The sequence below is a fragment of the Zalophus californianus genome, chromosome 8 (assembly GCF_009762305.2).
Source record: "Zalophus californianus isolate mZalCal1 chromosome 8, mZalCal1.pri.v2, whole genome shotgun sequence".
NCBI classification, from domain to species: domain Eukaryota; kingdom Metazoa; phylum Chordata; class Mammalia; order Carnivora; family Otariidae; genus Zalophus; species Zalophus californianus.
In genome coordinates this window covers 65,518,628-65,543,472 of record NC_045602.1, presented here as the reverse complement: position 1 = coordinate 65,543,472, position 24,845 = coordinate 65,518,628, and the positions used below count along the sequence as shown (strand labels likewise).

Sequence of the window (24,845 nt, the reverse complement as noted above, 5' to 3'; positions counted from 1 at the left end):
TTTATATTCACAGTCTTTGCGTAGCTTTCATGAAGTGCAAAGAATCTGTGGCCTAATTGGTCAGCTGGTGTACTGGCTCACCCTGAAAAGTAAATATTGTGTATCTGCAAGTGGAAAGTCAGTATGTGTAATCTAGCTGCCTAGTCATGCCTGCCCCAAACACTGTTGAAAACTTTGACCAAAGGCTATAAAACTGTCAAGAGCTGGGCCCAAGTTTGCTTCCACATCAAATAGCTTGTTACTGAAGCTATTGGGAAGACAATAGGGCATGCATTTGACTTGCTGGGATCCCTTGTTTGTTACAGAAGCATCTGGCAGAGCTAAATAGCTTTGTATTACAACATTTTTCATTTCTTGTTTTTTATTTATCCTCTACTTCGGTTTATTTGACATTGAAACTTGCCCCACCCTCTTCTAAGTACACTCATAGAATAAAAAGGATATCTTGATATCAATGCTATAACTTCAAAATGGAATCTTCAGATTGGCACTTGAACCATTAAAAAATAAAACAAAACAGAAATTTATTTGGTGTCTTTGAAAAGATGTTTAAAAATTTCACCTTCTTCCAAGGTGATCAAGGCTGCAATGACACTTCCCCATTGCCATTTTGTGACATTCACAGAATCACTTATTTCCTATTTTCTTTGCATAATTTCATCACAGAGTATTTGAAACATCTCTTAGGAAACGGATGAGAATTACTGCTGAAGGCACTAACTCTTTTTTTTTTTTTTAAACAGGAAATGAATGATGTTTGTTGAAGCCACATGGTTACTTTTGGAATGGCCTGCTAGATTTAGAATGAGTGATGGAGAGTATGTCTTTGATGTGCAAACAGTTACTTCTGTTAAGGTAAAGTAACCTAGGTATGTCTGTAGCTTTTTGTACAGCTAATTGCATGAACTTTCACTCAACAGAAGAAAACATGTCAAATCTTGAGTGATTAAAAAACAAAGCACCTGAGCACGTTATTAAGTTGCAACTGATATTCAACAGCTCTACGTTAATTTCTAAGAAACAAAGGAGTATTTACTCTTTTTATCTATTGTTCAACTTTGCACAATTGATTTTATTCTTCAGTCCACAGAAATGTTTACTGCACTACAAAGATTTTTTTATACTTATATATTTAATGGTGTCCTTTAGACGCTTGGTCTAAAGGGGGTACAGTTCAGTGATCCAAAGAATCACATAAAAGTTGTGTGTGTTGTGTTTTCAGTTTTAATTAGAAATCTTATTTGTTTAATGCATTACTTACTCCATTTAGATCCTTAGTGAATCCAGACTAATTTTCACAGCTACCTTAGACTTCCTTTTTAGGAACTTTTCATTTCTTCCCTATTTACCTGGGCGAGAGATGTGGAAGAGTCATCTCCAGATCCGTGGTGTGATTTTAAGGGTACTAAGACTTCCTTGTTTCCTAAATTAACTCTCATAAATAGTATTTTTTAATTGAAGTATAATTGACATATAGAATTATATTGTTTTCAGGTGTATAGCATAATGATTTGATGATTGTATATATTGTGAAACGATCACAAGAAGTCTAGTCAACATCTATCACCATACACAGTTACAGATTTTTTTCTCTTGTGGTGAAAATTTTTAAGATCTATTCTCTTAATAACTTTCAATATGTAATAATTTTTTATTCATAATATTCCTTTAATAGGCACCAAAGATCTTGATGCAATTTGCTTATCCATGGTATCTATTATTCTCATCCCTGGTAGACAGGATTTTTGGCTTACTGACAGATTTTTCTAGAAGGAAGCACAGAAAATACAAATGGCCACACAGAATTAGCCACTGATCAGTAATGAGGTGGTTAGATTATAGGCTTTGGAGTCAAATTGACCTGGGTTGTAGACCTTGCTCTGCCACTTTCTACTTGTGTGACATCTGTTTCTTATTTCTCTGAGGCTCAATTGCTTCCTCTTTCAAATGGGATGGAAAAGCCCATATCATAAAATGAGATAATATTTGTAAAGCACATCAAATGTCTAGCACAGCATGAGGCCACAGTGTATGGCATATAATAGGTACTTAGTAAATTTTCGCTCTCATTATTACTATTTAAATAACCTAGGCATAAAAAAAATACCGTTCTTGGAAAAGGCTAAAATAGATTTGCTGACACAAAGCTATACCTTGGAGATGTTTAAAGTCACGCCTTAGATTTTCAACTGAGGTACTAGCCTAAATCCCATTTTGGGAGATTAATGTGAACTGCCCAACACCTGAATCCTTGCTTCCGAACTTCACTTAGAATGTTTGAATCCATACTGCTCCAGCAGCTTTTGCCTCTTGCATCTACTTATTTGATGTCTGGCAGCTCTTACTCTGCTGTTGTGGTAGCCAAAGTCTGGACTTTTCCACTGATACTCCATTTCCAGAAAGTTTGGCTTTGTTATACCATCTCATCTATCCAGGCCTGACTCTCTGTTCTGAGTTCTGTGTTTTGGCTTTGTCCTACCAGGTCAGCATTGCTGCACCCATCCCATGGACTCCATATAGGACACTAAGATGTTGAAGTTCTCAGTTAATGGGACTGGTGGACTCTGTACCAAAACACTACCTGAACAAGCACTCATATGGAAGATTCTGGTAACCCACTCCCAGATTTGGGACTCAGCCTCTAGCTTTAGTTTAATGCCTGGCTGTAATTATCTATCATATTTCCAAGTCTCCCATGGCTTCCTTGAGTTTGCTCTGAATTTTTAAAAAAGAACTTAATCTGACATGAAACTCATTGTAAAAAAGGTAATAAATTACAGATATAGAAAAGCATAGATAGGGGAATACAATGTTCTTTCATTCCTATCCCAGAAATAACTATAGTTGACATTTTGGCATACCTTTTTTTTCCCATACATATATTTATGTGATTGAGACAGTACCTTCTGTATTTTCCACTTAACACTATATCATAAACATCCTCCACTCCATATCAATCTCTTTATAAACATTTTAATCACTGAATAATATTCTACAGTATAGATGTGCCATAATTTTAACTTAGCCATTTCTCCATTATTGTGCATTTAAACTCTTTTCATTTATTAGAAATAACACTAAAGTAAACATATTTGTGCATAAACTTTTTTTATAAGTTTAAAACTCAGTTTGAATACCTTTTTCTTAAAGAGTAAAAGGATAGTATTCTTTCTTTCTGTCATCCTTGGACAAGAAGTAAACAACTAGGCTGAGACAATTGTAGACAGTTACATATTTATTGAATTAATAAATAGTATTGAAAACCTGCCCTCATTAAAAATAAATAAATGGAAATGTGGAACTACTTAAGGATTCTACTTACCCCTGAACATAAGAAGTACACTAAAGAAAAGGGATATAGAGTTTTGAGAGGGAAAAAAAAGGATGGGGTAGGTTAAGGGAGAGTTTCCTGCACCAATGCCTGCCTTCCCAGCTGGGTTAGTGATATGCATACAAAGGACCTAAAGAGCAAGATGGAGGGAAAGCAAGAAGGAAGGCTTCACCACATTAAACAAAAAGCAAACAATATGCATATCAGCATCCTAAGATATACCACTCTGCTAAGAAAACCCAAGACAAAAGAATTATCAGACACAATAGTTCAAAGCACATTGCACCTGTCAAAATGTCCATCATCTTGTATAGAAATGCACCATTCTAAGAGAGAAAACGGAAACTTTAGCAAAGTCACTCAGGAACAAGAGCTTACTTATTCTCTTTCATCTGATCAACTCCTCCAACTGAAAGCCATTTAGCTCCATGCTAAAGATTGTGTAGAAGGACAATAGGGAGGTCTCTTTCATTGTCAAGGACAGGTACACTTTGAAGATGACACTCAAAAGAGGTTAAAATGGGTCAACAAGCAATTGTTGGGCTTATGCAAGGGCATGTGAAGCTAATGTTAAAGCCACACACAAAAAAATCTTAATCTCAAAGAATTCAATTTTAACCTAGAGGAAGTGTGGGAAGGAAGGAACAAACAATATGATTTCATGCAATATTGATTTCATTCCAAAGAAAATTTAAGGGGGGAGGGGATCTACCTCAAGAGTATCAGTTAATAGATGGTCTGGGAATGGTCTTTGCCATTCCAAACATCAACCTACACTGTGTATTAGAAGGATAATAACTAGAATTTAAATAAAAATTTGAAGAGAAAAAAAGAAAGATAAGTGTAATTTGGGGCAAAGTGAGAAAATGTGACTCAAAAAATGATGTAAAATACGCAAGTGGTGCTAATTCTATGCAGGCTATTACATTTGTAAGATTTATATTTTCTGGATGTACTTTAGGAAATATGTGTAGCATTTAGTGAGATGACAGGTAAATGGCTGGAGGGGGGTGGGCATATTAAACGGTAGTTATTACTTTTGTACAATTTCTTAGATATCCTTAAAAGGAAAGCTTAGAGACCATCTGAGAAGAGCTGATCTAGAGAGAAGTAGCATGGCAAATTTGAATCGGACTGCCTGGGTTTATGGCCTGGCTCTGCCTTATACAGGTCATGAGACTTTGGACAAGTAACCTAACCTCACAGTTCTCAGTTTCCAGTTGTGCAAAAGGAGATAACAGGGATGCCTGGGGGCTCAGCCTAAGCGTCTGACTCTTGGTTTCTGCTCAGGTCATGGTCTCAGGGTTGTGGATCGATCCCTGTGCTGGGCGTGGAGCCTGCTTAGGATTCTGTCTCTCCCTCTGCCCCTTCCCCTGCTCATGCTGTCTCTCTCTCAAAAAAAGGGGCAGGGATAATAATAACAGGTCATAGGAGTACTGGGAGGGTTAAAGGAGACACTACCTCCAGGAGACATGAAAACATATGCCTACACAAAAACTTGTACACAAATGTTTATAGCAGCATTATTCGTAATAACCAAAAAGTGGAAACAACCCAGAAGTCCATCAACTGAAGAACAGATAAACAAAATGTGGTGTAGCCACAGGATGGAATATTATTTGGCCAAAAAAAGAATGGAAAAACTGCCACATGCTACAACAGATATGAATCTTAAAAAATTATATAATTCCATTCATATTAAATGCCCAGAATAGGGAAATTAATAGAGATAGAAAGTAGATTAGTGATCATTTAGACCTGGGGGGTGGGCGTAGAGGAGAGGATAAGAAGATGACAGCTAAAGGATATAAGGTTTCTATTTGAGCAGGTGAAAATGTAAAATTGACTGTGATGATGGTTGCACATATCTATGAATATACTAAAAGCTAGTGAATTGTATACTTTAAACAGATGACTTGTATGATATATGAATTATATCAATAAAGCTGTTAAAAATTAAACAAAGAGAGAAGGGATATAGAGAAAATAAGTGAAGCTCCAAGTGAAGCTAAAAGTAAATCTGAGAGAAAATTATTCTCAGCGGGCACCTGGGTGGCTCAGTTGGTTAAGCATCTGACTCTTTATTTCAGCTCAGGTCATGATCTCAGGGTCATGAGATTGAGCCCTGCTCCACACTTAAGCATGGAGCCTACTTAAGATTCTCTCTCTCCCCCTCTTTCTCTGTGGCCCTCCTCTCCCCCCAACCCTGGCTAGCACACTCCCCCCCCAAAGAAAAGAAGAAAAGAAAATTATTCTCTATTCCAGTAGAACACTCCCATTCCTAGAATAAAGAATATACTCGTTTGCTAGCTTCCCCATTGAGGCTAAAACCTGGACACACAGCTAAACTCTATTTCCCAGCTTTCTAAAGGAAGAGGAGCATGGTGATGGAAGCCACTTCCAGGCCTGCCCCATAAAAAGTTCTCACATTCTATCTGTCATTGATCCATCTCTTGATGTAGAGGAGCACAGTGACCTTGGAAGCCTTTTGAAGATGACAGAGCCCCAAAATGAAAGGAGTTTAGATTTCTGAAACTGTGCTTGGAAACAATTGCCTGACTATCAGGTTATGGGATCCAGAAACCTAGGCTCTTTCACTGTCCATGTCCAAGCCATCATTGAATTCTTTATTTTGTCTCCTATGTGTATTCAATTTGTTCCCTTCTCTTCATGCTCTCCACCAACACTTTGTCCAAGTGAACACACCTTTTCTCGGGCTGCTGGCATAACTTTCTAACCTGCATCTGTTCTGGCCCTCTTCCAGTCTACCACCAACTCTGGTTCTGGATGCTATAAGACACATTGCATTGTGATAGGACCCTTGGCCTTGAAACTTTGTGCATGCCAACACAGGGTAGTAGGAATATTTCTAGAACCAGACAGGAACTGAAATTAACCATATATAGAAGTGACTGTGAATTGTATAGGGATATATATATCCCACTAAACCCAAACCAAATGCACCCTCCTAACTTAATTTTCCCAGGTTGGATTCCCAAAAATGCTTGTGACCAATCCAGTGCCATCCAACATGAAGAGAAATATGATGTGATGAAGGAGGAGGGGCAGGTGGTGGTGGTTGTGGCGGGGGGGCGGCAGGGGCTAAGCAGAAAGAGTAGTCCTAATCAATTCAGCTAAAATGTATTACTTTTGCAAATTTTACAAAAATATGACCATGTGAACACATTGCTAGTGTCCCTTCAGGACCTTGGAAGAGACTGGTGTATGGGAAGGCTCTTAAAGATTTAGCTCCATTAGCTTCTTTGAAAATTCACCTTTGAAGGGCAACCAGTTTATTTTATTTTATTTATTTTATTTTATTATTTATTTATTATTTTATTTTATTTTATTTGTTTTATTTTATTATTTGACAGAGAGACAGAGAGCACAAGCAGGGGGAACAGCAGTCAGAGGGAGAGGGAAAAGCAGGTTCCCTGCTGAGCAGGGAGCCCAATGTGGGGCTTGATCTGAGGACCCTGGAATCATGACCTGAGCTGAAGGCAGATGCTTAACCCAGCACCCCAAAGGGCAACCAATTTTGTTTTATTTTATTTATTTATTTATTTTTAGTTCTCTTTTTTTTTTATTATGTTACCACCATACATTACATCATGAGTTTTTGATGTAGTGTTCCATGATTCATTGTGTATAACACCCAGGACTCTATGCAGAACATGCCCTCTTTAATACCCATCACCAGGCTAACCCAACCCCCTCCCCCCTCCCCTCTAGAACCCTTAGTTTTTCAGAGTCCATAGTCTCTCATGGTTCATCTCTCCCTTCGATTCCCCCCCTTCATTCTTCCCCTCCTGCTATCTTCTCTCTCTCTCTCTCTCTTTTTTTTTTAACATATAATGTATTATTTGTTTCAGAGGTACAGGTCTGTGATTCAACAGTCTTACACAATTCACAGTGCTCACCATAGCACATACCCTCCCCAATGTCTATCACCCAGCCACTCAATCCCTTCCACCCCCCACCACTCCAGCAACCCTCAGTTTGTTTCCTGAGATTAAGAATTCCTCATATTAGTAAGGTCATATAATATATGTCTTTCTCTGATTGACTTATTTCACTCAGCATAATACCCTTCAGTTCAATCCATGTTGTTGCAAATGGCAAGATTTCATTCCTTTTGATAGCTGCATAATATTCCATTGTATATATATACCACATCTTCTTTACCCATTCATCTGTCAATGGACATCTTGGCTCTTTCCATAGATTAGCTGTTGTGGACATTGCTGCTATAAACATCGGGGTGCATGTACCCCATTGGATCACTACATTTGTATCTTTGGGGTAAATACCCAGTAGTGCAATTGCTGGATCGTATGGTAGTTCTATTTTCAACTGTTTGAGGAACCTCCATACTGTTTTCGAGAGTGGCTGTACCAACTTGCATTCCCACCAACAGTGTAGGAGGGTTCCCGTTTCTCCGCATTCCCACCAACATCTGTTGTTTCCTGACTTGTTAATTTTAGCCATTCAGATTGGTGTGAGGTGATATCTCATTGAGGTTTTGATTTGGATTTCCCTGATGCTGAGCAATGTTGAGCACTTTTTCATGTGTCTCTTGGCCATGTGGATGTCTTCTTTGGACAAATGTCTGTTCCTGTCTTCTGCCCATTTCTTGATTGGATCATTTGTTCTTTGGGTGTTGAGTTTGATAAGTTCTTTATAGATTATGGATACTAGCCCTTTATCTGATATGTCATTTGCAAATATTTTCTCACATTCTGTCGGTTGTCTTTTGGTTTTGTGGACTGTTTCCTTTGCTGTGCAAAAGCTTTTTATCTTGCTGAAGTCCCAATAGTTCATTTTTGACCTTGCTTCCCTTGCCTTTGACAATGTTTCTAGGAAGAAGTTGCTGCGGCTAAGGTCAAAAACGTTGCTGCCTGTGTTCTCCTTTAGGATTTTGATGGACTACTGTCTCACATTTAGGTCTTTCAACCATTTGGAGTCTATTTTTGTGTGTGGTGTAAGGAAATGGCTGCTGCATGTGGCTGTGCAATTTTCCAAACACCATTTGTTGAAGAGACTGTCTTTTTTCCATTGGACATTCTTTCCTGCTTTGTCAAAGATGAGTTGACCATAGAGTTGAGGGTCCATTTCTGGGCTCTCGATTCTGTTCCATTGATCTATGTGTCTGTTTTTGTGCCAGTACCGTACTGTCTTGATGATGACAGCTTTGTAATAGAGCTGGAAGTCCGGAATTGTGATACCGCCAGCTTTGCTTTTCTTTTTCAACATTCTTCTGTCTATTTGGGGTCTTTTCTGGTTCTACACAAATTTTAGGATTATTTGTTCCATTTCTTTGAAAAAACTGGATGGTATTTTGATGGGGATTGCATTGAATGTGTAGATTGCTCTAGGTAGCATTGACATCTTCACAATATTTGTTCTTCCAATCCATGAGCATGGAACGTTTTTCCATTTCTTTGTGTCTTCCTTAATTTCTTTCATGAGTATTTTATAGTTTTCTGAGTACAGATTCTTTGCCTCTTTGGTTAGATTTATTCCTAGGTATCATATGGTTTTGGGTGCAATTGTAAATGGGATCAACTCCTTAATTTCTCCTTCTTCTGTCTTGTTGTTGCTGTATAGGAATTACACTGATTTCTGTGCATTTTTATATCCTGCCACTTTACTGAGTTCCTGTATGAGTTCTAGCAGTTTTGGGGTGGAGTCTTTTGGGTTTTCCACATAAAGTATCATCTCATTTGCAAAGAGTGAGAGTTTGACTTCCTCTTTGCCGATTTGGATGCCTTTGATTTCTTTTTGTTGTCTGATGGCTGTGGCTAGGACTTCTGATACTATGTTGAATAGCAGTGGTGAGAGTGGACATCCCTGCCGTGTTCCTGACCTTAGTGGGAAAGCTCTCAGTTTTTCCACATTGGGAATGATATTCGCTGTGGGTTTTTCATAGATGGCCTTTATGATATTGAGGTATGAACCCTCTATCCCTATACACTGAAGGGTTTTGATCAAGAAAGGATGCCGTCCTTTGTCAAATGCTTTTTCTGCATGTATTGAGAGGATCATATGATTCTTGTTTTTTCTTTTGTTAATGTATTGTATCACGTTGATTGATTTGCAGATGTTGAACCAACCTTGCAGCCCAGGGATAAATCCCACTTGGTCATGGTGAATAATCCTTTTAATGTACTGTGGGATCCTATTGGCTAGTATTTTGGTGAGAATTTTTGCATTCATGTTTATCGAGGATATTGGTCTGTAATTCTCCTTTTTGATGGGGTCTTTGTCTGGTTTGGGGATCAAGGTAATGTTGGCCTCATAAAATGAGTTTGGAAGTTTTCCTTCCATTTCTATTTTTTGGAACATTTTCAGGAGAATAGGTATTAATTCTTCTTGAAATGTTTGGTAGAATTCCCCTGGGAAGCCATTTGGCCCTGGGCTTTTGTTTGTTGGGAGATTTTTGATGACTGCTTCAATTTCCTTAGTGGTTATAGGTCTGTTCAGGTTTTCCATTTCTTCCTGGTTCAATTTTGGTAGTTGATACATCTCTAGGAATGCACCCATTTCTTCCAGGTTATCTAATTTGCTGGCATAGAGTTGCTCATAATATGTTCTTATAATTGTTTGTATGTCTTTGGTGTTGGTTGTGATCTCTCCTCTTTCATTCATGATTTTGTTGATTTGGGTCCTTTCTCTTTTCTTTTTGATAAGTCTGGCCAGGGGTTTATCAATCCTGTTAATTCTTTCAAAGAACCAGCTCCTAGTTTCGTTGATCTATTCTACTGTTCTTTTGGTTTCTATTTCATTGATTTCTGCTCTGATCTTTATTATTTCTCTTCTCCTGCTGGGTTTAGGCTTTATTTGCTGTTCTTTCTCTAGCTCCTTTAGGTGTAGGGTTAGGTTGTGTATTTGAGACCTTTCTTGTTTCTTGAGAAAGGCTTGTATTGCTATATACTTTCCTCTTAGGACTGCCATTGCTGCATCCCAAAGATTTTGAACAGTTGTGTTTTCATTTCCATTGGTGTCCATGAATTTTTTTAATTCTTCTTTAATTTCCTGGTTGACCCATTCATTCTTTAGTAGGATGCTCTTTAGCCTCCATGTATTTGAGTTCTTTCTGACTTTCCTCTTGTGATTGAGTTCTAGTTTCAAAGCATGGTGGTCTGAAAATATGCAGGGAATAATCCCAAACTTTTGGTACTGGTTGAGACCTGATTTGTGATCTAGGATGTGATCAATTCTGGAGAATGTTCCATGGGCCCTAGAGAAGAATGTGTATTCCGTTGCTTTGGGATGGAATGTTCTGAATATGTCTGTGAAGTCCATTTTGTCCAGTGTGTCATTTAAAGTCTTTCTTTCCTTGTTGATCTTTTGCTTAGATGATCTGTCCATTTCAGTGAGGGGGGTGTTAAAGTCCCCCACTAGTACTGTATTGTTGTCAATGTGTTTCTTTGCTTTTGTTATTAATTGCCTTATATAATTGGCTGCTTCCGTGTCAGGGGCATAGATATTTACAATTGTTAGGTCTTCTTGTTGGATAGACCCTTTAAGTAGGATATAGTGTCCTTCTTCATCTCTTATTACAGTCTTTGTTTTAAAATCTAATTTGTCTGATATAAGGATTGCCACCCCAGCTTTCTTTTGGTGTCCATTAGCATGGTAAATGGTTTTCCACCCCCTCACTTTCAATGTGGGGGTGTCTTTGGGTCTAAAATGAGTCTCTTTCAGACAGCATATCAATGGGTCTTGTTTTTTAATCCAATCTGATAGTCTGTCTTTTATTGGGGCATTTAGCCCATTTACATTAGGGTAACTATGGAAAGATATGAATTTAGTGCCATTGTATTGCCTGTAAGGTGACTGTTATTGTATATTGTCTGTGTTCCCTTCTGGTCTATGCTGTTTTTAGGCTCTCTCTTTGCTTAGAGGACCCCTTTCAATATTTCTTGGAGGGCTGGTTTCGTGTTTGCAAATTCCTTTAGTTTTTGTTTGTCCTGGAAGATTTCTATCTCTCCTTCTATTTTCAATGAGAGCCTAGCTGGATATAGTATTCTTGGCTCCATATTTTTCTTGTTTAGTGCTCTGAATATATCATGGCAGTCCTTTCTGGCTTGCCAGGTCTCTGTGGATAGGTCTGTTGCCAATCTAATGTTTCTACCATTGTAGCTTACAGATCTCTTCTCCCGAGCTGCTTTCAGGATTTTCTCCCTGTCTCTGAGACTCGTAAGTTTTACTAGTAGATGTTGGGGTGTTGACCTATTTTTATTGATTTTGAGAGGGGTTCTCTGTGCCTCCTGGATTTTGGTGCCTGTTTCCTTCCCCACATTAGGGAAGTTCTCTGTTATAATTTGCTCCAATATACGTTCTGCCCCTCTCTCTCTTTCTTATTCTTCTGGGATCCCAATTATTCTAATGTTGTTTCATCTTATGGTATCACCTCTCTCTCGAATTCTGCCCTCGTGATCCAGTAGCAGTTTATCTCTCTTTTTCTCAGCTTCTTTATTTTCCATCATTTGGTCTTCTATATCACTAATTCTCTCCTTTACCTCATTTATCCTAGCAGTTAGGCCCCCATTTTTTATTGCACCTCATTAGTAGCCTTTTTGATTTCGACTTGGTTAGATTTTAGTCCTTTTATTTCTCCAGAAAGGGTTTCTCTAATAACTTCCATGCTTTTTCGAGCCCAGCTAGTATCTTTAAAATCATGATTCTGAACTCTAGGTCCGACATCATGCTAATGTCCATTTTGAGTAGGTCCCTGGCAGACGGTACTACCTCTTGTTCTTTTTGTTGAGGTGATTTTTTTCGTCTCATCATTTTGTCCAGAGGAGAATAGATGAATGAGAGAACAAAATGCTAACAGGTTAACAACGTCCCCATCAAATATACTCTAAACAATCAGAAAAGACCTGAAACCAGGGGAAATGAAAGGGAAAGAGAGAGAGAAAAAAAGAAAAAGATAAAGATAAAAACAAACAAATCAGAACCAAACAAAAAAAAAAAAACAGAATATGATCAAATATGATCAGGCTGGTGCATAAGATCAGTGCCACACACTAGATTTTGGGCGTATTTTGGTCTGTTAGAAGAAAGTGCCTCCCAAAATTTTAAAGAAAGGAAAACTTATATATGTAGAAAAATAAAGGTTGATACGATGAAGGGATGGAATATGAGTGTAAAGATGAAAATTATAAAAAATTTTATAAAAGTAATTGATAAGATAAGTTGTTTGAAAAAAGAAAGAAGAGGATTAAAAAAAAAAGGGAAAGCATGTGATCAGGCAGGCGACTAGAACAAAGCCATACACTAGAGATTTAGGGTGTATTTTGATCTGTTAGAAGAAACTGTATCTCAAAATTTTAAAGAGAGAACAATTTATATATATATATATATATATATATATGCCAAAAATAAGGGTAACTTCTTTTTTTTTTTTTTTTTTTTTTTTTTAATTTTTTATTGTTATGTTAATCACCATATATTACATCATTAGTTTTTGGTGCAGTGTTCCATGATTCATTGTTTGTTCATAACACCCAGTGCTCCATGCAGAACGTGCCCTCCTCAATACCCATCACCAGGCTAACCCATCCCCCTACCCCCCTCCCCTCTAGAACCCTCAGTTTGTTTTTCAGAGTCCATCATCTCTCACGGTTCGTCTCCCCCTCTGACATATTCCCCTTTTCTTCCTCTCCTGTTATCTTCTTCTTTTTCTTTTTTCTTAAAATATGTTGCATTATTTGTTTCAGAAGTACAGATCTGTGATTCAACAGTCTTGCACAATTCACAGTGCTCACCGTAGCACATACCCTCCCCAATATCTATCACCCAGCCACCCCATCCCTCCCACCCCCAACCACTCCAGTAACACTCAGTTGTTTCCTGAGATTAAGAATTCCTCATATCAGTGAGGTCATGTGATACATGTCTTTCTCTGATTGACTTATTTCACTCAGCATAACACCCTCCAGTTCCATCCACGTCGTTGCAAATGGCAAGATCTCATTCCTTTTGATGGCTGCATAATATTCCATTGTGTATATATACCACATCTTCTTTATCCATTCATCTGTCGATGGGCATCTTGGCTCTTTCCACAGTTTGGCTATGGTGGACATTGCTGCTATAAACATTGGGGTACACGTACCCCTTCGGGTCCCTACATTTGTATCTTTGTGGTAAATACCCAGTAGTGCAATTGCTGGATCGAACGGTAGCTCTAATTTCAACTGTTTGAGGAACCTCCATACTGTTTTCCAGAGGGGTTGCACCAGCTTGCATTCCCACCAACAGTGTAGGAGGGTTCCCCTTTCTCCACATCCCCGCCAACATCTGTCGTTCCCTGACTTGTTAATTTTAGCCATTCTGACGGGTGTGAGGTGGTATCTCATTGAGGTTTTGATTTGGATTTCCCTGATGCCAAGCGATGTTGAGCACTTTTTCATGTGCCTGTTGGCCATTTGGATGTCTTCTTTGGAGAAATGTCTGTTCATGTCTTCTGCCCATTTCTTGATTGGATTATTTGTTCTTTGGGTGTTGAGTTTGATAAGTTCTTTATAGATTTTGGATACTAGCCCTTTATCTGATATGTCATTTGCAAATATTTTCTCCCATTCTGTCGGTTGTCTTTTGGTTTTGTGGACTGTTTCTTTTGCTGTGCAAAAGCTTTTTATCTTGATGAAATTCCAATAGTTCATTTTTGCCCTGGCTTCCCGTGCCTTTGGCGATGTTTCTAGGAAGAAGTTGCTGCGGCTAAGGTCGAAAAGGTTGCTACCTGTGTTCTCCTTTAGGATTTGGATGGACTCCTGTCTCACGTTTAGGTCTTTCAACCATTTGGAGTCTATTTTTGTGTGTGGTGTAAGGAAATGGTCCAGTTTCATTCTTCTGCATGTGGCTGTCCAATTTTCCCAACACCATTTGTTGAAGAGACTGTCTTTTTGCCATTGGACATTCTTTCCTGCTTTGTCAAAAATAAGTTGACCATAAAGTTGAGGGTCCATTTCTGGGCTCTCTATTCTGTTCCATTGATCTATGGGTCTGTTTTTGTGCCAGTACCATACTGTCTTGATGATGACAGCTTTGTAATAGAGCTGGAAGTCCGGAATTGTGATGCCGCCAGCTTTGCTTTTCTTTTTCAGTATTCCTCTGGCTATTCTGGGTCTCTTCTGGTTCCATACAAACTTTAGGATTATTTGTTCCATTTCTTTGAAAAAAGTGGATGGTATTTTGATGGGGATTGCATTGAATGTGTAGATTGCTCTAGGTAGCATTGACATCTTCACAATGTTGATTCTCCCAATCCATGAGCATGGAACGTTTTTCCATTTCTTTGTGTCTTCTTCAATTTCTTTCCTGAGTATTTTATAGTTTTCTGAGTACAGATCCTTTGCCTCTTTGGTTAGATTTATTCCTAGGTATCTAATCGTTTTGGGTGCAATTGTAAATGGGATAGACTCCTTGATTTGTCTCTCTTCTGTCTTGTTGTTGGTGTATAGGAATGCCACTGATTTCTGTGCATTGATTTTATAGCCTGCTACTTTACTGAATTCCTGTATGAGTTCTAGCAGTTTTGGGGTGGAGTCTTTTGGGTTTTCCACATACAGTATCATATCATCTGCAAAGAGTGAGAGTTTGACTTCCTCTTTGCCGATTTGGATGCCTTTGATTTCTTTTTGTTGTCTGATTGCTGTGGCTAGGACTTCTAATACTATGTTGAATAGCAGTGGTGAGAGTGGACATCCCTGCCGCGTTCCTGACCTTAGGGGAAAAGCTCTCAGCCTTTCCCCATTGAGAATGATATTCGCTGTAGGTTTTTCGTAGATGGCTTTTATGATATTGAGGTATGTACCCTCTATCCCTATACTCTGAAGAGTTTTGATCAAGAAAGGATGTTGTACTTTGTCAAATGCTTTTTCTGCATCTATTGAGAGGATCATATGATTCTTGTTCTTTCTTTTGTTAATGTATTGTATCACGTTGATTGATTTGCGGATGTTGAACCAGCCTTGCAGCCCAGGGATAAATCCCACTTGGTCATGGTGAATAATCCTTTTAATGTACTGTTGGATCCTATTGGCTAGTATTTTGGTGAGAATTTTTGCATCCATGTTCATCGAGGATATTGGTCTGTAATTCTCTTTTTTGATGGGGTCTTTGTCTGGTTTTGGGATCAAGGTAATGCTGGCCTCATAAAATGAGTTTGGAAGTTTCCCTTCCATTTCTATTTTTTGGAACAGTTTCAGGAGAATAGGTATTAATTCTTCTTGAAAGGTCTGATAGAATTCCCCTGGGAAGCCATCTGGCCCTGGGCTTTTGTTTCTTGGGAGATTTTTGATGACTGTTTCAATTTCCTTAGTGGTTATAGGTCTGTTCAGGTTTTCTATTTCTTCCTGGTTCAATTTTGGTAGTTGATACATCTCTAGGAATGCACCCATTTCTTCCAGGTTATCTAATTTGCTGGCATAGAGTTGCTCATAATATGTTCTTATAATTGTTTGTATTTCTTTGGTGTTGGTTGTGATCTCTCCTCTTTCATTCATGATTTTGTTGATTTGGGTCATTTCTCTTTTCTTTTTGATCAGTCTGGCCAGGGGTTTATCTATCTTGTTAATTCTTTCAAAGAACCAGCTCCTAGTTTCGTTGATCTGTTCTACTGTTCTTTTGGTTTCTAGTTCATTGATTTCTGCTCTGATCTTTATGATTTCTCTTCTCCTGCTGGGTTTAGGCTTTCTTTGCTGTTCTTTCTCCAGCTCCTTTAGGTGTAGGGTTAGGTTGTGTATTTGAGACCTTTCTTGTTTCTTGAGAAAGGCTTGTATTGCTATATACTTTCCTCTCAGGACTGCCTTTGCTGTATCCCAAAGATTTTGAACAGTTGTGTTTTCATTTTCATTGGTTTCCATGAATTTTTTTAATTCTTCTTTAATTTCTTGGTTGACCCATTCATTCTTTAGTAGGATGCTCTTTAGCCTCCATGTATTTGAGTTCTTTCCGACTTTCCTCTTGTGGTTGAGTTCTAGTTTCAAAGCATTGTGGTCTGAAAATATGCAGGGAATGATCCCAATCTTTTGGTACCGATTGAGACCTGATTTGTGACCTAGGATGTGATCAATTCTGGAGAATGTTCCATGGGCACTAGAGAAGAATGTGTATTCCGTTGCTTTGGGATGGAATGTTCTGAATATGTCTGTGAAGTCCATTTGGTCCAGTGTGTCATTTAAAGTCTTTATTTCCTTGTTGATCTTTTGCTTAGATGATCTGTCCATTTCAGTCAGGGGGGTGTTAAAGTCCCCCACTATTATTGTATTGTTGTCAATGTGTTTCTTTGCTTTTGTTATTAATCGCCTTATATAATTGGCTGCTCCCATGTTCGGGGCATAGATATTTACAATTGTTAGATCTTCTTGTTGGATAGACCCTTTAAGTAGGATATAGTGTCCTTCCTCATCTCTTATTACAGTCTTTGTTTTAAAATCTAGTTTGTCTGATATAAGGATTGCCACCCCAGCTTTCTTTTGGCGTCCATTAGCATGGTAAATGGTTTTCCACCCCCTCACTTTCAATCTGGGGGTGTCTTTGGGTGTAAAATGAGTCTCTTGCAGACAGCATATTGATGGGTCTTGTTTTTTAATCCAATCTGATAGCCTGTGTCTTTTGATTGGGGCATTTAGCCCATTTACATTCAGGGTAACTATTGAAAGGTATGAATTTAGTGCCATTGTATTACCTGTAAGGTGACTGTTAACTGTCTGTTGTCTGTGTTCGTTTCTGCTCTTTGCTGTTTTTAGGTTCTCTCTTTGCTTAGAGGACCCCTCTCAATATTTCTTGGAGGGCTGGTTTCGTGTTTGCAAATTCCTTTAGTTTTTGTTTGTTCTGGAAGCTTTTTATCTCTCCTTCTATTTTCAATGACAGCCTAGCTGGATATAGTATTCTTGGCTGCATATTTTTCTCGTTTAGTGCTCTGAAGATATCTTGCCAGTCCTTTCTGGCCTGCCAGGTCTCTGTGGATAGGTCTGTTGCCAATCTAATGTTTCTACCATTGTAGGTTACATATCTCTTCTCCCGAGCTGCTTTCAGGATTTTCTCTTTGTCTCTGAGACTCGTAAGTTTTACTATTAGATGTCGGGGTGTTGACCTATTTTTATTGATTTTGAGAGGGGTTCTCTGTGCCTCCTGGATTTTAATGCCTGTTTCCTTCCTCACATTAGGGAAGTTCTCTGCTATAATTTGCTCCAATATACCTTCTGCCCCTCTCTCTCTCTCTTCTTCTTCTGGGATCCCAATTATTCTAATGTTGTTTCGTCTTATCGTATCACTTATCTCTCGAATTCTGCCCTCGTGATCCTGTAGTTGTTTCTCTCTCTTTTTCTCAGCCTCTTTATTTTCCATCATTTGATCTTCTATATCGCTGATTCTCTCTTCTGCCTCATTTATCCTAGCATTTAGTGCCCCCATTTTTGATTGCACCTCATCAATAGCCTTTTTGATTTCGATTTGGTTAGATTTTAGTTCTTTTATTTCTCCAGAAAGGGTTTCTCTAATAACTTCCACGCTTTTTTCAAGCCCAGCTAGTATCTTTAAAGTCATGATTCTGAACTCTAGGTCCGACATCGTACTAATGTCCGTATTGAGTAGGTCCCTGGCTGACGGTACTACCTCTTGTTCTTTTTGCTGAGGTGATTTCTTTCGTCTTGTCATTTTGTCCAGAGGAGAATAGATGAATGAGAGAACAAAAGGCTAACAGGTTTACAACATCCAATAAGGGTAACTTCTATGAAGGGATACAATATGACTCTAAAATGAAAAATAAAAATGTTTTTTTAAAAAGGATTGAGAAGATGTTGGTTGAAAAAGGGAAAAAGAAAAATTCACACAAAAAAGACAGTTAAAAAAATTAACTTTGAAAGACTAAGGAATCATGGTAAAAAAGCCATGGATTCTATGTGCAGTATTCCCCTAGCGCTGAAGTTCTGCAGTTCTCATTGATTGGTAAACTTGGTCTTGGCTAACTGTTGTTGCGGATCTTCTGGGGGAGGGGCCTGTTGCCGTGGTTTCCAAATGTCTTTGCAGGAGGCGGAATTGCCCCGCCCTTGCCTGGTCCGGCCTAAGTAATCTGCTCGGTTTTGCTTTCGGGAGCTTTTGTTCCCTATGAGCTTTCCGTACAGCTTTGGAGGACGAGAGTGAAAATGGCGGCCTCCCAATCTCTGCCCTGGAGGAGCTGAGAAATTGGGGCCCTGCTCCTCAGTGCGCCCCCAGAGAAAATCAATCCCTCCTGTCTCCCTGGTCTCCAGCCGCACTTCATGCTCACCCGGCCTGTGACTGTTTCTATCTCTGGCACCCGACCCCATGTAGAGTCTCCAAACCCAGCAGATCCCTGCAGTGCTCTCCTGCGCTGCTCCTCCCGGGGGAGGAAGGGGCGTCTCCCCAGATCTGACATTTGTTTGGTCCCTGCTGGAGGAGCAGTGGCCTGACTGTGTCGCCAATCACAGTTTATGGCAACCCCGAGCTGAGAGCCCGCGCCTCAGCTCCGTCTCTGCAGCCGGCTTCCCCACTCTGATACCCAGGAGCTCTGCCGCACTCAGGCACCCCCTGTCTTTCTGTGACTCCGAGGGTCCTGAGACCACACTGTCCCACCAAGGGTTCCAACCCCGCTTAGCCACTGAAGTGACATCGCTCAGTGGAGCAGAGTTCTAAAAGTTCCGATTTTGTGCTCCGGCACTCTACCACTTGCCAGAAGCGGCTGATGGAGGCCCTCTCCCCCGCTGTGTATCCTCCTGAATGTCACCTCGGATTAACTTCTTCACACATCCTACCTTCCAGAAAGTGGTCGTTTTTCTGTTCAGAGAGTTGTTGCTATTCTTTTCTTTGATCTCCTGTTGAGTTCCTAGGTGTTCAGAATGGTTTGATCCCTATCCAGCTGAATTCCAGAGACCAGACAAAATCCAGGTCTCCTACTCCTCCACCATCTTGCTCTGCCCTGTATCCCAAAATTTTAAAGAGAGAACAATTTATATATACATACCAAAAATAAGGGCAACTACTATGAAGGGATAGAATATGACTATAAAAATGAAAAATAATAAAGATTAAAAAAAGGGATTGATAAGATGTTGGTTGAAAAAGGGAAAAAGAAAAATTCAAAAACAAAAGTTAAAAAAAATAACTTTGAAAGACTAAGGAATCATGGGAAAAAAGCCATGAATTCTATGTGCAGTAGTCCCCTAATGCTGGAGTTCTGCCGTTCTCATTGATCGGTAAACTTGGTCTTGGCTGGCTGTTCTTGATGATCTTCTGGGGGAGGGGCCTGTTGCCGTGGTTTCCAAATGTCTTTGCCGGAGGCGGAATTGCCCCGTCCTTGCCGGGTCCAGACTAAGTAATCCGCTGGGGTTTGCTCTGGGGAGCTTTTGTTCCCTGCAAGCTTTCCATACAGCTTTGGAGGACAAGAGTGAAAATGGTGGCCTCCCAATCTCCGCCCGGAGGAGCTGAGAACTCAGGGGCCCCACTCCCCAGTGAGCCCCCAGAGAAAAGCAATCAGTCACTCCCATCTCCCCGGTCTCCAGCCACACTCTGTGCTCACCCGGCCTGTGACTGAGCGTTTCTATCTCTGACACACGACCCTGTGTGGAGTCTCCAAACCCAGCAGATTCTTGCGGTGTACTCCTGTGCTGCTCCTCCCGGGGAAGGAAGAGGAGTCTCCTTGGATCTGCCGCTTGTTGGGTCTCTGCTGGAGGAGCAGTGGCCCGACTGTCCTGTGGATCACGGTTTATGGCAACCCCGAGCTGAGAGCCCACTCCTCGGCTCCGTCTCTGCAGCTGGCTTCCCTGCTCTGATACCTGGGAGCTCTGCCGCACTGAGGCACCCCCTGTCTTTCTGTGACCCCAAGGGTCCTGAGACCACACTGTCCCAGAGAGGGTTCTAACCCCCCACTTAGCCACTGGAGCGACATCCCTCAGCAGAGCCAACTTCTAAAAGTTCCGATTTTTTGCTCTGTGGCTCTATCATTTTCCAGTAGTGGCTGACAGAGGCCCCCTTCCCCGCTGTCTATCTTCCTGAATATCACCTCGAATTCACTTCACACGTCATACCTTCCAGAAAGTGGTCGCTTTTCCATTCAGAGAGTTAGGGCAACCAATTTTATACAATAGTCTGTAATTGGACTTGTGATGTGCTTTGGAATCTCATAGGCTATATGATAGCACTTTACATGATATCTTATGTGTCTTTGCATCTAATTCAGAACCATGTGTCTTGGATGTGGTTGGTCCCTAATTTGTGATACTTGGAGGAGAAGAAAACTAGAGTAGAAGAAGAGAGAGAATATGAAAGGAAAAAAAGATGGAGACCATCAGAAAAATTCAGAGAAGAGGTTTACGTGATTTGAAGCCATTAGGCCAGTTACATGTACTTCGCGTGTCAGACTCATCACACAATGAGCTGACCTCGGTCAGCAGATTTTCATGCCTCCTCCAATTCCCTTCAGCCACTTGAGTTTACTGAGGCTACAGTAGAAATTTCTAGCTCACTGATAGCATCCAACATCAAGCCTCTGTCTTCACATCTGCCTGAGGGCTTTCTCCAGGGCTAAGGGGCTCCCCCTTGAGCAGGCAGTTATAAGTGGGCGTGGTGTTTGTGCCCCTGGCGTCAACCTCCACAACAGAGTTGGAAGTTGGTGGATAAATGGCCCAGCCTAGGAAGCTTTTGGTGGGATGCTTTTGAGGTGAGTTCCACAGGATTTCTCAGAGGCTCCCTAGAGGAAATGCATACCAGTTGCCCACATTAGTGATCTCCTCATTAACTCATTTATTGGCATCTCTCCTCTCCCTGACTCATTTTCCCCACTTCCTTGCCTGTTCTTTCTGAGTTAACCTCTCAAACTACCCACACTTGTTTCTTGTGTCAGGGTCTGCTTTTGGGGCAACACAATCCAAGACACCTGGTTTAAGTCACAGGCAAGTAATTTACCATTTAAATGTAATCTAAATATTAAAATACAAAAACATGGACTACAGTTTTTAAAGGAAATAAACAATTTGGAGATACCAAGAAAACTCAACAAAATTATTTATTTGTGTTACATGCATCTATTAAAAATAATGCTGAGATTCTGCAGAAACTAATTTAGTTTCTATGGGAAGATAAGAAAGAATTGAATTATTGCATTCAGGTCTTTAAAATTCTCTTGCGTTTGTATTCTGACTCTGGCTTATTAAAGGGGTCTGTACTCCGTTAACATACACATGCGCTTACAATATAAACAGATTAACTAGACATCTGTGTTGACTACATATAAGAGGCAGTTAACTTTTTGCCTTGTTTCTATTCAACAATCTTGATATTTTAGTCTGCTGACCAGATGAAACAAGATTGGTTTTTTGGTACCAGATGTGTCACAGTTTGGGTTTGTATTTCGCAGGTGCTCCCCCCAGCTGGGAGGATGGAAATGTGCCATCTTTCTGAGATGATGATTCGGGATAGAAATATAAGTCTGTTAAAAATAATTCGACATATTAATGGAAGTTTTCGTCCCTTGTGGGCTTCTTATGCATACCATATGAGCAGACCAGCAGCTGTTCTATATTTTAAAAGAAGAGTTAGAAAGTTAGAAGCATACACGGCTATTCAAAACATAAGCAACTGCTTGGCGTCATGGAAACAGGATTCAACAATAAACTTGTATTTGTGAAGCTTCCCCAAAAATAATAATCCCACTGGGCTGTGTTCAGGTGGCCTTAGGATACTGAACAATCTTTCTATTTCCATCATTTGGATTCACTAAAACATCTCCCTTGTAGAGGCAAAATGGTAGAGATTACTATATTAGATGTGGGAATTGGTTTCTAACTGATTTCTACCCTTCAATATTTATATTTTTAAATTACAATTTTAAAAGCCCTACTTGTTTTTGCCATTTTTACTTAAACATATTGTGAAAGAATATGTTTAGCCCCACTGAGGACTGAGTTGTTAATAAAATGAGGCATCTTATCTTATTCTGGGTGATGATGTTCATTGTTCCTTCAGAAATCACCTAATAAATATTAACCAATGTCAAGGAATGGCAGTAATCTTTACACTAGCCCCTTACTTTATACTAATCCTATGGAAGGAAGGACTCTGTAAGCTTTTTGGCCCAGCTTCTGAACCAGGAGAGTGTTAACCTCATTCCCTCTTCACCACTGTTGCTCTCAAAGCTCCCCCATGCAGAGAGCTACATCTGGATCTTTAGTAATAGACTTTATCTTTTGGGAATTGCTGTCCTCTCCAGTATAGTAAGGTCTACATGATTGGTTCTTGACTTTGAATTTCTAGAGTTTAGGAGTATTTTGTGTAACACGATGACTTCTGCCTCTCTGGAGTTTTTAAAAAGAACAAATCAGCTAAAGTTTAAGAAAGTAAATCAGAATCAGGTTGGTATCTGTGTTATTTCAACACAATTGCATGTAACAGCAGTGGTGACAACTGGTCATGGCAGTCAGCAAAGCTGGTCCACGATTTGGGGTGGATGCTTTGCAGGAAAGAAAGGGATTGCTTGTTGGTGTTGAAATTTGGAGTACGGCCAATGAAATGAGCTTAATCTAGATCAGAAGACCTGCATTCTAGGCACAGCGCTGTTGCTTAACTGTGACCTTGAGCAAGTCTAAAAAATAAGATGACCTGACTAAGTGGCATCTAAATTTAGAATCCTGTTATTGTTTATTATTATCATTATTATTAAAAAGAAGTGCATGTAATAAGAGATTTTATGTTTGGAGGGGGTGGAGATTGCAAGTTGTTAATGAAACCATTTAAGAGGGAAATTTGGCAGCTACAAGGGAACTTTTTCTTTTTTGGAGCAGTCTTAATAACCAAGAGGCCTTTCCTAATCACTGTCAGAATGGAACTGTCCAGTTAGAGAGCATGGAAGTCTCTGAGCCCAGGTATGGTAACAGAATGGTGAAGTGATGAAAATGACTAGTTGTGGCCTCATTACTGAGACTTACTAAGAATGTACATATTTCCCTGGAAGCATGTTTGGAAGTGTGGGAACCCATGGCTGGACTTTTTTCATTGGTCAAACGACTTTTAATTTAACATGAGTATTTATATGTCAGTATCAGTGAAAAGGAGCAAAAACATGAATAATTTAACAGATTGAATAGCAAAAAAAAAATTTTGAATTTTAATTTAAAAATTTATAGCTAAATTGGTCCTTGGTCCCAATAATGAACCCACAGTGTGAAGACCTATTTTGGGGAAGGCACTATGCATTTTCTCTTCTACCAATGTTCAATGCTTCCCAATAGCCACTGCATACAAGGAATGCTCAGATGCTTTAAAAAATTTGGCAAATTGAGCTACCTTATCTCTCAATGCAGCCTAGGCGTAGGGATTAGTTACAGTTGTTAAAACTGGAAAAGCTCCTTGTTTCAATATCTCAGTTTTATAGATAAAGCAAGGGTCCCAAAAGCTAAGTCTCACAAGTGGTTAATGTTAGAACTGATTCTTTTACTCTACATCACACTCTTAAATGTTGGAAGGGATTACTATAAAAGTTGCTTAATAAATGTTTGCTGCTGAATAATGATTCTGAGATGAATTTGTCTTGTAACATCTATGGGAGCTGGTTTAAATCAGTGATTCTCATAGAGAGGGGGAAGAGGGAGTCATGTGTAGTTCGAAAACAAAGCAGGTCTTTGTCTTACTGCTTTGGTTTGTTTTTAGTGAAGATGTTTATTTTGAATTTCAAATTACATTAAAAAGAGAACAGGAGATTTTTAAGCTTACTAAGGATGGTTGTACCTGTAAGGGAACTCATGTGTTAGCTTTCCAAAGCTCTTTCCAGAATTTTGCTTCTGTGAATGAATAATATATTTTTTCACTTGCTATTTTTTATTAGTTAAAGATGAAACTAAAAATGGGTGATTTAGGCCATGAAACTAGTGGATGAATCATCTAGGAATCTGCTTCCTTTTTGTAGGTAAGACAAAAAGGAATTGCAGGTGGAAACAACATATCAACTTATGTCCATCAACTGATGAGTGTGAGACAGGGAAACTGAAGGACTCCATAAAAATCTGCTTTTTGCTCCTTTTCCCACTTTTATTCTTGCTAGGACCTGCACCCCCACTTTACACATGCCACAGAATGCAAATAGTGTATGTCCTCCTTTTAAGGAACAAGCAGTTAATGATTCCTTTAGAATAGATAACATCTAAAGAAGGACCGAGTGAGAATGACCAAATGAAGCCATCATATGCATATTCCAGACCACCATTGGAGCTAGACATCTTGATGCCATGACCCCCTGCTTCCAAGAAATAACACCTCGGTCCTTGTCTTTGTTCTAACTGGTTCCTGGATGCCTGAGAGGACACATATACCAAATCACAATCCTCAATGAAGACCTCTAAACCCCAAGCAAAGACCAGACTCCCTCCTTTCCTTTCTGAGTCTCCCAGACACTCCATCTGTGTCTGCTCTCTCTATGTCTTCAGTAAGCTCTGCTTTCACTCCTTGCTGGTTCACATTTGATTTCCATCCTTCACAAAGCCAAAGACCC

At 39.6% G+C, this 24,845-nt stretch overlaps 1 long non-coding RNA gene across 3 annotated transcripts in view; it reads left to right on the top strand.

Annotated features, from left to right (window-relative positions):
• Positions 1-24,845, top strand: part of LOC113937063 — a 447,938-nt gene that overhangs the window by 177,648 nt on the left and 245,445 nt on the right. For all 3 annotated transcript variants that reach the window (XR_003524474.1, XR_004820238.1, XR_003524476.1), the window contains exon 5: positions 744-855. This is a non-coding gene — a long non-coding RNA (uncharacterized LOC113937063). The remainder of the gene's footprint in view (positions 1-743; positions 856-24,845) is intronic.